The sequence below is a fragment of the Neltuma alba genome, unplaced genomic scaffold (genome assembly GCF_004799145.2).
Source record: "Neltuma alba isolate B1F8T4 unplaced genomic scaffold, ASM479914v2 tig00011375_pilon, whole genome shotgun sequence".
In the NCBI taxonomy this organism is placed as follows: domain Eukaryota; kingdom Viridiplantae; phylum Streptophyta; class Magnoliopsida; order Fabales; family Fabaceae; genus Neltuma; species Neltuma alba.
Window position 1 is genome coordinate 40,732 of NW_021636069.1, and position 8,504 is coordinate 49,235.

Consider the following 8,504-nt stretch of genomic DNA (forward strand, 5'->3'; position numbering starts at 1 on the left):
GGGGATATATTAATTAAAAAGCATATTTTTATTTAATAATATTATATTTTTTTCATTGAAGAAACGTAATATGTTTTAGCAACCTATTTTTCATCTCAGTGCATACCAGACAGGCTCTCAACCGAAAGAAATGTCACGTTTGCATATAAAAGCTACAACAAGCAAAAACTAAAGAGAGGGGGAAAAAAAAAGATGAACGATTGAGAAATAAGAGTCACATTTAAAAAGAAGAACATTATGAGAACAAATTAATGGGAGGAGCAAACTCTCACGTTATCTTGCCCTAATCACATTAAACTAATCAAGACTAACCACTCAAATTAAACCAATGAAACAAAGTAATAACTTAAGAAAGAACATTAACAAAATACTGTATTGTACTAATACAATGTTAAAATATAACTACATATGTCACGACTTGGTCTATAAATATAGTTTTAATAGTGACTTAATTTTAAGTGTCAACGCTTTTTGCTTTTAGCAGTGACTCATTACATGGCTCCTAGTACCACTAAAAGTCAATTTTTCCAATGTTTAATGTTACATGGCAAACTCTCGGGTATCATTCTTATTATACTACCTCTTGTCTTTAATATAAGATCTTATTTGATTTTTATTTTAGTCATAAATATAAGACCTTAATTTATTTTGTCTCTAATATTTATACATTTTTTTTCAAAATAATCATTATAATAATGATAGTTCTAACTAACACACTTGAATAGTAAAGATATTTTAAGAAAGACTGTTGGTAGTATGTTATACTTTAGGAAAGACTATTTATTACAAATAACTAAATTAACTTATTTTTTTAATCTTTTTAAATTAGTTAATTAGCTCTTATAATTAAGATTGAAGGTAGTATGTTACTAATATGAACCATGAATTCCGGTCAAAAAAAAAATCGTGCGTTTAAATTTACCAATGCTATATAAAACATAAAAATACCTTCTCCATACCCCACATCAGGTCAGGATGGCCGAGTGGTCTAAGGCGCCAGACTCAAGTTCTGGTCTTTGAGAGAGGGCGTGGGTTCAAATCCCACTTCTGACAGTTTTGCCATTTCTTCCACGCATTTTGCAACATTCAAGGCCCAAGTACAAATCAAAATAGATCCATTTTGGTAGTCCGCCAGCATTAGGGGCCCATGATGAATCCTTGCCTTCAATGCTAAGGAGATAAGGGAATGAGATGTTGAAATAAAAAAAACATCCCATTACCAAAAAGATGGCTATAGTAAAAATAAGAAAAAAATTGTTTAGCATCCAATGATATCTTGAATGAAATTACACTTTCAATTAAGCTTGTACTCTCCATTTTTCATTTAATTAATAATTAGGTTTAGGACTAGGCTCAAAGCCTGGCTATTCGGGAGAATCTTAAAATTACAATATTTTAATTTAAGTATCTAACATTTCAAGATAACATAAAAGAGAGTAAATCCAATTTAGGATTTTGAAATTCAAGACCTTTTGTTTTTTAAAAAAAAAAATTTGAACCCCTCACTAGTAATTGTTTAGTATACAATGATATCTTGAATGAAATTACGATTTCAATGAAACTTTTACTTTCCATTTTTCGTTTAATTAATTAGGTTTAGGACTAGGCTCGAAAAGTGGCTATTTGGGAGAATCTTAAAATTATAATATTTTAATTCAAGTACTTAACACTTTAACATAACATAAAAGAAAGTAAATCCAACTTAGAATTTTGGAATTCATGACCTTTTATTTTTTTTAAATTTTGAACCCCTCGCTAGTGGCATTTTTTCCAAAATTTTCTTTTAAAATTGAAATATTGTAATTTCAAGATTCTTTGTTGGGAAAATTTTTTCTAATTCTTTTAAAAGTGTGGTTATATATAATTGTCCCTTTTCAAAATTTAAAACAAAAATCATATACAATATAAGATAGAGATAGTTTGTATTGAATTTTGGACAAACTTCATGCATAAAAAACTTTAGAAGTCCTAGATTCATTTGTAGTATGTCGGCTACATTTCTCTTACTCCATTTTTCAATGCAACCTAAAAATGAGAAAAATTCTTGCAAGATTGACGTGCTTGAATATTTAAATATGAGAAACTGCTGAGAAGTTATACTCATCTGATACTTAATATAAGACTTATTTAACTATTTTAATTAAATTAAAAAACTTAATTAAATGAGGTAATAATCATAAATATGATATATATTTTCCAAAATACCCTCAGTTAAAATTTCTTTGAAAAACTGACATTTCAAAAAATGTTTTAAATTATTTTATTAAAAATATCAAATGGTAGAATTGATGTATATATGGAATTAATAAGTAATAAGTACTCCCTCACTTTATAAAATATATAGGTGTATTATCAAAGAGTAATAAGTATTATTATGGTATTTAATTATTTAATAGGGGTAATTTAGAAAAGAATTGATAAATATAAGAAACAAGAGATCAACCTTCTAATTAGATCTTATATTAAAAACCGAAGAAGTATATTTTTGGAGTCTAGTATTCATTTAAGAAAATATATCATCTTCAATCCTTAATATAAGATCTGGTTGAAACTAGAATCTCAATATATTTTGTCTCCCAAATTTACAATGCATTCTCTAAAGTATCCATATTACACAGATTAAGGGAGTTTTTATCTAAGGGTAATCATGATTAAAAGGATACTTTATGAAAATCAACTCATATTTATTATAAATAACTAATTTAACTAATTTCATTAATTTATTTAAATTAGTTAACTAATTTCTATATTAAAGACTGGAGCTTATATCACATCACACAAAATTGATTAAGCATAATAATTCTCAAAAACACTCTTAGACTAAGTTTTAATCAACATATTCCTTCGGTCCTTAATATAGGACCCAATTATTGAGTTGGTTTTGGTCCTAAATATAAGATCCATTTCTTATATTTTTTTAATTTTCTCTAAATTACCCCCATGGATACTCTTTCAACTATAATCAAGTAGAAAAGGGAGAGAGGGTATTAAGAAAAATGATTATGGTATTTTAGAAAAAATACATCACATTTCTTATAATTAACTAATTTATCTAACTTCCTTAATCTAATCAAATTAGTTAAATAGGTCTTATATTAAGAACTGGAGGAGTAACTCACAAAATATGAAACAACAACCCCAGCTGAAATATTCAAGAGATTAACTGCCTTGCCTACCCTTAGATATACTTTCTCAACCAAGTACTTCAGTTTTATCTCTTTCAGAACCTCATATCAATCAATAGATCAATATAAATAACCAAAATCATATTATTTGTCAGTAACGAATAATCAACTTATCTTAAATTCTATCAAAAATACACGAGTCCATTCCAATTTAAAACTGAAGTTAAAGAATCCATTCACACCTGACTTAATCGAAACCGCCCCGCCGCACAACGCCAAAGCTGGGGAATGTGCGTTTGAAGAACCTCCTTACCTCTCCTTGCCACACTCATTTCTGTAGTCAAGGAAACGCATCCAATTAAAATTTCCTTCCACATATAGAAAATTAGGGTTTGATTTCACATGTGAAGGAGAAGGACTACATGAAACGTAAGGCAGCAAGGGAAGAAAAGATATTGATGAATGTGGGAAAGAGAGGTAAAGAGGATCTTCACAATACACAGAAACTATGAAATAGAGAGAGAGAGAGAGAGAGAGAGAGAGAGAGAAGAGAGCATTCACAATCACAGATTAGTGTTTATTATACAGAAAAGAAGAATGAATTGTGCAAGAAGAAGAGACAACGGGATGTTTGGTGTATGGCAAAACAATGACCAACGATGTCGACATTATAGAGTAATCTTGAGATCTGTCCTTGGTCCCCACCTAAAAAAAAATCGTGAAAAATAGTTTAATTTCTATAAAAAAAAATGTTTTCAATTATCATCAGGTGTTTTGGTTGCTATATAAAAATATCTAACCAGAAAAAAAGAAGTGTATTTTGAATCTTCAAACTTGTTTAATCTCTTAATTTTACAAAGTATTTTTTTCCAGTTATTGAACTTTAATATTGTTAATGTCAAATTATTTTGTCATGTCATCACTTATTAAGTGTTTGAGAATGTTTAATGTTGTCAACATCTAAAATTTTAACGTCTCCATTTTTGGTCAACTACGTTAGGATTAGACGATATAAAACATTCATTTATCCTACTAAAGTAATTGTAATAAAAATCATTTTAAAAACCAGAAAATTTGATTTAGCAAAAAGTAAATACTCTAATTTTCGATTTTAATTTTTACAAAATCACACTTCACATCTTTACCCTCATTTAAGTAAAATAGAGAATAAATCAGGCTAAGGTTGAGTAATAGTGTCCTTTCCCTATTTTACGTTTGCTTCTTTGTTTATTTATACTTTTTATCAAGCATTGCGTTATTTACTTATTTATCTTAGTACTCCTCTTATCTTTAATATAGGACCTAATTGTTGAGTTGATTTTGGTCCTAAATATAAGACTTATTTTTCGTATTTATCAATTTTCTCTAAATTACCCCTATGAATACTCCCTCAACCATAATCAAGTAGAAGAGGAAGAGGGGTATTAAAAAAGATGATTATGGTATTTTAAAAGAAAAACATGTTATATTTCTTATAATTAACTAACTTGCCTAACTTTTTTAATCTAATCAAATTAATTAAATAGATCTTATATTAAGGACCGGAGGAGTATAATTTTATATTTATTGTGAAGGCACATTGTTCAATTGAAATAATGAAAAAAAAATATTTTTTGATTGAATATTGAAAAATAATTTTCTTTAAATTTTTATTTTAACACCAAAATCAAAAGGTTAAAAGTGGTTACTACAGTCTACAGTAGTCACATAACATATTAAATTATATTTAAAAATTAATAAAAAAATAATAAAGGCATATTAGAAAAAGTGATAAGGATTTATCCTTTCTGGTAATTGCAAATCTAAAAATGAAAATGATAAAAAAAAAAATAGTCCAACAAAATCAGTTCTGTCAAGATCACTTTTTAATATTTAAAAAAAAAAGTTTCCAACAGAAATATCTGTTCGACGAGACTCACTAAATTTTGATCAAAATCAATCTTAAAAATTACACTCATTCAACATGTTTTTTGTTCAACTCCAATTCAAATACATAATCATGCTAACATAAATATGGTGCAAATAAACTTAATGCTCATTTGTTTCAGCTTTTCCCACTAAAAATGAGCTCTTTGTGGGAAAAGAAATACTTTTGAGAACTTTTACATATATCTTTTTGAACTTTTACAAACTAGTATTTGTAACTTATTTTTCAGAGAATTTTTATCATCATCTTAATTTACATTAATTTACTCCTTCTAGACCTAATTTTCATTGTTTCATCTAACTATTGTGTATGTGCATGCAGGGAATATGAATGAACGACACTTTGGCTGACAAAAGTTTGTAGTTACAAAACTCCACTCGTTCCATATGTTTTTAAATTATCACTTTGTTGCCCCATTGATTTGCGTGTACTTTTCGTGTATCGAAAAATTTTAAAAATCTGTAATGTTTCCACTGATTTAAACCTACTTTCTTTCTTTTTATCCTATTAATTGAATTGAGAAAACTGTGTCCTTATCACTTTGGTATAAACGGAAGTTACATTAAAATAATTGAATAAAATATAAAAATAATCTCTACCTCTTTGAGATCTTATCCACAACAGTATTGAAATCCAAAACATGTCCAAAAGCCAAACACAAAAAAACTGATACAATGTATTCTATCCCTTTCAAGTAAAGGCAAAATGATATTAACCAAATAAATGGGTATAAAGAGTTATAATATTAGAAGTTTGGGACAAAATACAGAGTTAAAAATAGAAGACGAAAAGAGTAGCTAATAGATTTGAAAGAAACAAAAGTAAAGAAAGAACAAAGATGATTTATGTCTTCCGTAACGTAACTGCAAGAGCCGCCAACTATTGATAAAGGTTTGGTATTTTCTTCTAGTAAACACAAGCTGAAGTTTCAGCTTTTTCTCTCGATGAATTTGACGTTGATGTATTGTCCACATTAAAGCTAACTAAAGACATTCCCCTCCATTAGCCATCCCATTAAACCCCATCAATGATTGTTTGTATGATGGTGCTTTGGTTGTTTCCTTCAGAGCAGCTTCCTTAGTTCGAACCCCGCGGGAGGCCCCCTCTGTTTCATCGACCTCTTGTTCCACCTCTTCCTCCTCCATCTGGTCATCCATGATGGTATTCCCAGTTTCAGTCAGCTTCTTTTTCTTTTTCCGGTCATCTTCACCCAGTTCGACTGGCCGGTCCGGTGGATTTTTGCGTTGACCTGTGTCCTCCATACACGCGCACTTCACAGTTCGAAATCAAGCACGATTCCCAAGAGAGAGAAAGCCTTGTTTACTGTTGGAAACTGAAGAGTTATTTGCGGAAGATGGTGAAGTCTTTTGGAAGATGCCGGAGCCGTCTGAAGAGGTAAGAGAACTGATGAAGGTCTACCCAGTAGTTCCGATCACACAAGAGGAATATAATGAATGGTGCAAACCATGGAATTATTCTTTGGTTATCAAGGTTCTGGGAAAACGATTTAATCTGTATATGCTGAGAACACACCTCACACGTCTTTGGGGCACTATAGATTTTGAGCTAATAGATATCCCCAATAATTATTACATAGTCAAGTTCACCAACCAGGATTTGTGGAGGGAACATTACAGAAGAGTACTCTATGATGGACCATGGGTAATAGCACAGCATAGTATATTAGTGCAGAGATGGACTCCTTACTTTGATCCGTTCAAAAACCAGCTCCGAAGAATTGTCTCATGGGTCAGAGTTCCCAACATACCTATGATGTGCTATAATAAACACTGCATGTTTAGACTTGGGGATAGAATTGGCCGACCTCTTCGAGTAGATCTGCACACACTAGCAGATAGTGCAGGGGACAAGGTAGAGCGCGCTCGGTATGCCCGGATATGCGTTGAACTAGATCTGCAGAAACAACTAGTTCCTCGTGTGATTGTGGCAGGCGAAGTGTTTAGTGTAGAGTATGAGGGACTGAAGCTTATATGTTTTGAATGTGGCCGATATGGTCACCGTCGGGAAGCATGTCCGTGGAAAAAGAACTCTCAAACAGTAACAGGGTCTTCATGCCTAGAAAATCATCAGCAAGGCTCGTCGGAAAAGTCATTGGAAGGAAACTTACCGGAACGGAAAATTACTGGTGCAGTAACAGACAAGCGAGAGACCTTTGGACCGTGGATGCTTGTATCTGGGTCAAAGAAGGCTCAGATATCAAGGCAGAGGGATCTGCGGGAAAATCGTACGGAGTCAGGAATGATTACAAAGGCTAACAGGAGAGCTGAAACTCAGCCGCCCAAATCACGATTTGCAGTCCTCGCAAAACTCGAAGATGAGGAAAGAGATAGAGAGGAAAGGAACTATATCATAGAGAAGACGTCTGCGAACTCTAGTGGCGAGGGTGCCGAGACAATATCGGATGAAAAGAAGAAAAAGCTGAATCTACAAAGAGGCTCAATAATTTCAAATAGAAGGGAGCAGGAAGGCAATCTGATTTTGAAAGCCAAAAAAATACATAAACTGCAGAGTAAAGAAAGCGACAAGTCCAAATTATTAGATAGAAATGGGCCTGTAGCAGCCATCAAACCCAAAGAAGCGGAAAAAGCCCAGACGGTGGAGAAGGGAGACCAAGCAAGCAAAAGTCAGCCCAAACTGATTAATCAGAGAATCCATAAGGTAGTTACGGGACAAATGGGGCAATTGGTGGGAGTTAAAGACGGAGCCCAATTAGAAAAATTGAATAGTAAATCAAATAAGTTGGAGGGGAGCAGAGCGGAGACTCGGGACACTTTACGCCACAGGAACATGGAGATAGAAGGAATGGAGGTGTATATTGACTACCAAAAAACCAAACCACCAGACATCCAAAATGGCCAGACAGGAGAACTGGCGGGGATGGAGGAGGAAGATACTGCTGAAATGGCAGAAGACATTTCGGATGAGGAGGAATACGTGCCTAATACAGGGGAGATCAGATGAGTACCCCGTCCTTTTTCTTTCACCATTTTTGTTTGTTTCTTATAATGATTGTGGCTAGTTGGAATTGTAGGGGAGCGGGAAACCGAGTCTTCCCTCAACTCATTAAAGATATAGTAAGAAGGAATGACATAGATATTCTGTGTATCATTGAACCTCGTATAAGTGGTCAAAGAGCTGACAGAGTGGTTAGAAAATTGGGTTTTTCACATTGGATTAGAGTAGAAGCTACAGGGTTTGCTGGTGGAATTTGGGTTTGTTGGAATGAAGGAGACATAAGGGTTGAAAATATTTCCTCTACGGAACAACTGTTGCACTGTAAAGTGGGAAGGAAGAACTCAAATCAGTGGGGTTTTGTCTCTTTCGTTTATGGGGAGCCAAATTATCTTAAAAGAGGGAAATTATGGCAGACTATTAGGACCATAGCGGAACATACTATGGATGCTTGGTTATTAGTAGGAGATTTTAATGCT

General features: G+C 32.5%; 1 long non-coding RNA gene and 1 other non-coding gene across 2 annotated transcripts; one reads left to right on the forward strand and one right to left on the reverse strand.

The window, feature by feature from the left end:
• Positions 1-825: 825 nt before the first annotated feature.
• Positions 826-3,665, reverse strand: LOC114712570 (uncharacterized). Its single transcript, XR_003737249.1, has 2 exons — positions 3,368-3,665; positions 826-1,170 (listed from the first exon to the last, which is right to left on the reverse strand). It is a non-coding gene; the product is annotated as an uncharacterized LOC114712570 (long non-coding RNA).
• TRNAL-CAA (transfer RNA leucine (anticodon CAA)) lies at positions 970-1,053 on the forward strand. The gene has a single exon. It is a non-coding gene; the product is annotated as a tRNA-Leu (tRNA).
• Positions 3,666-8,504: the final 4,839 nt, after the last annotated feature.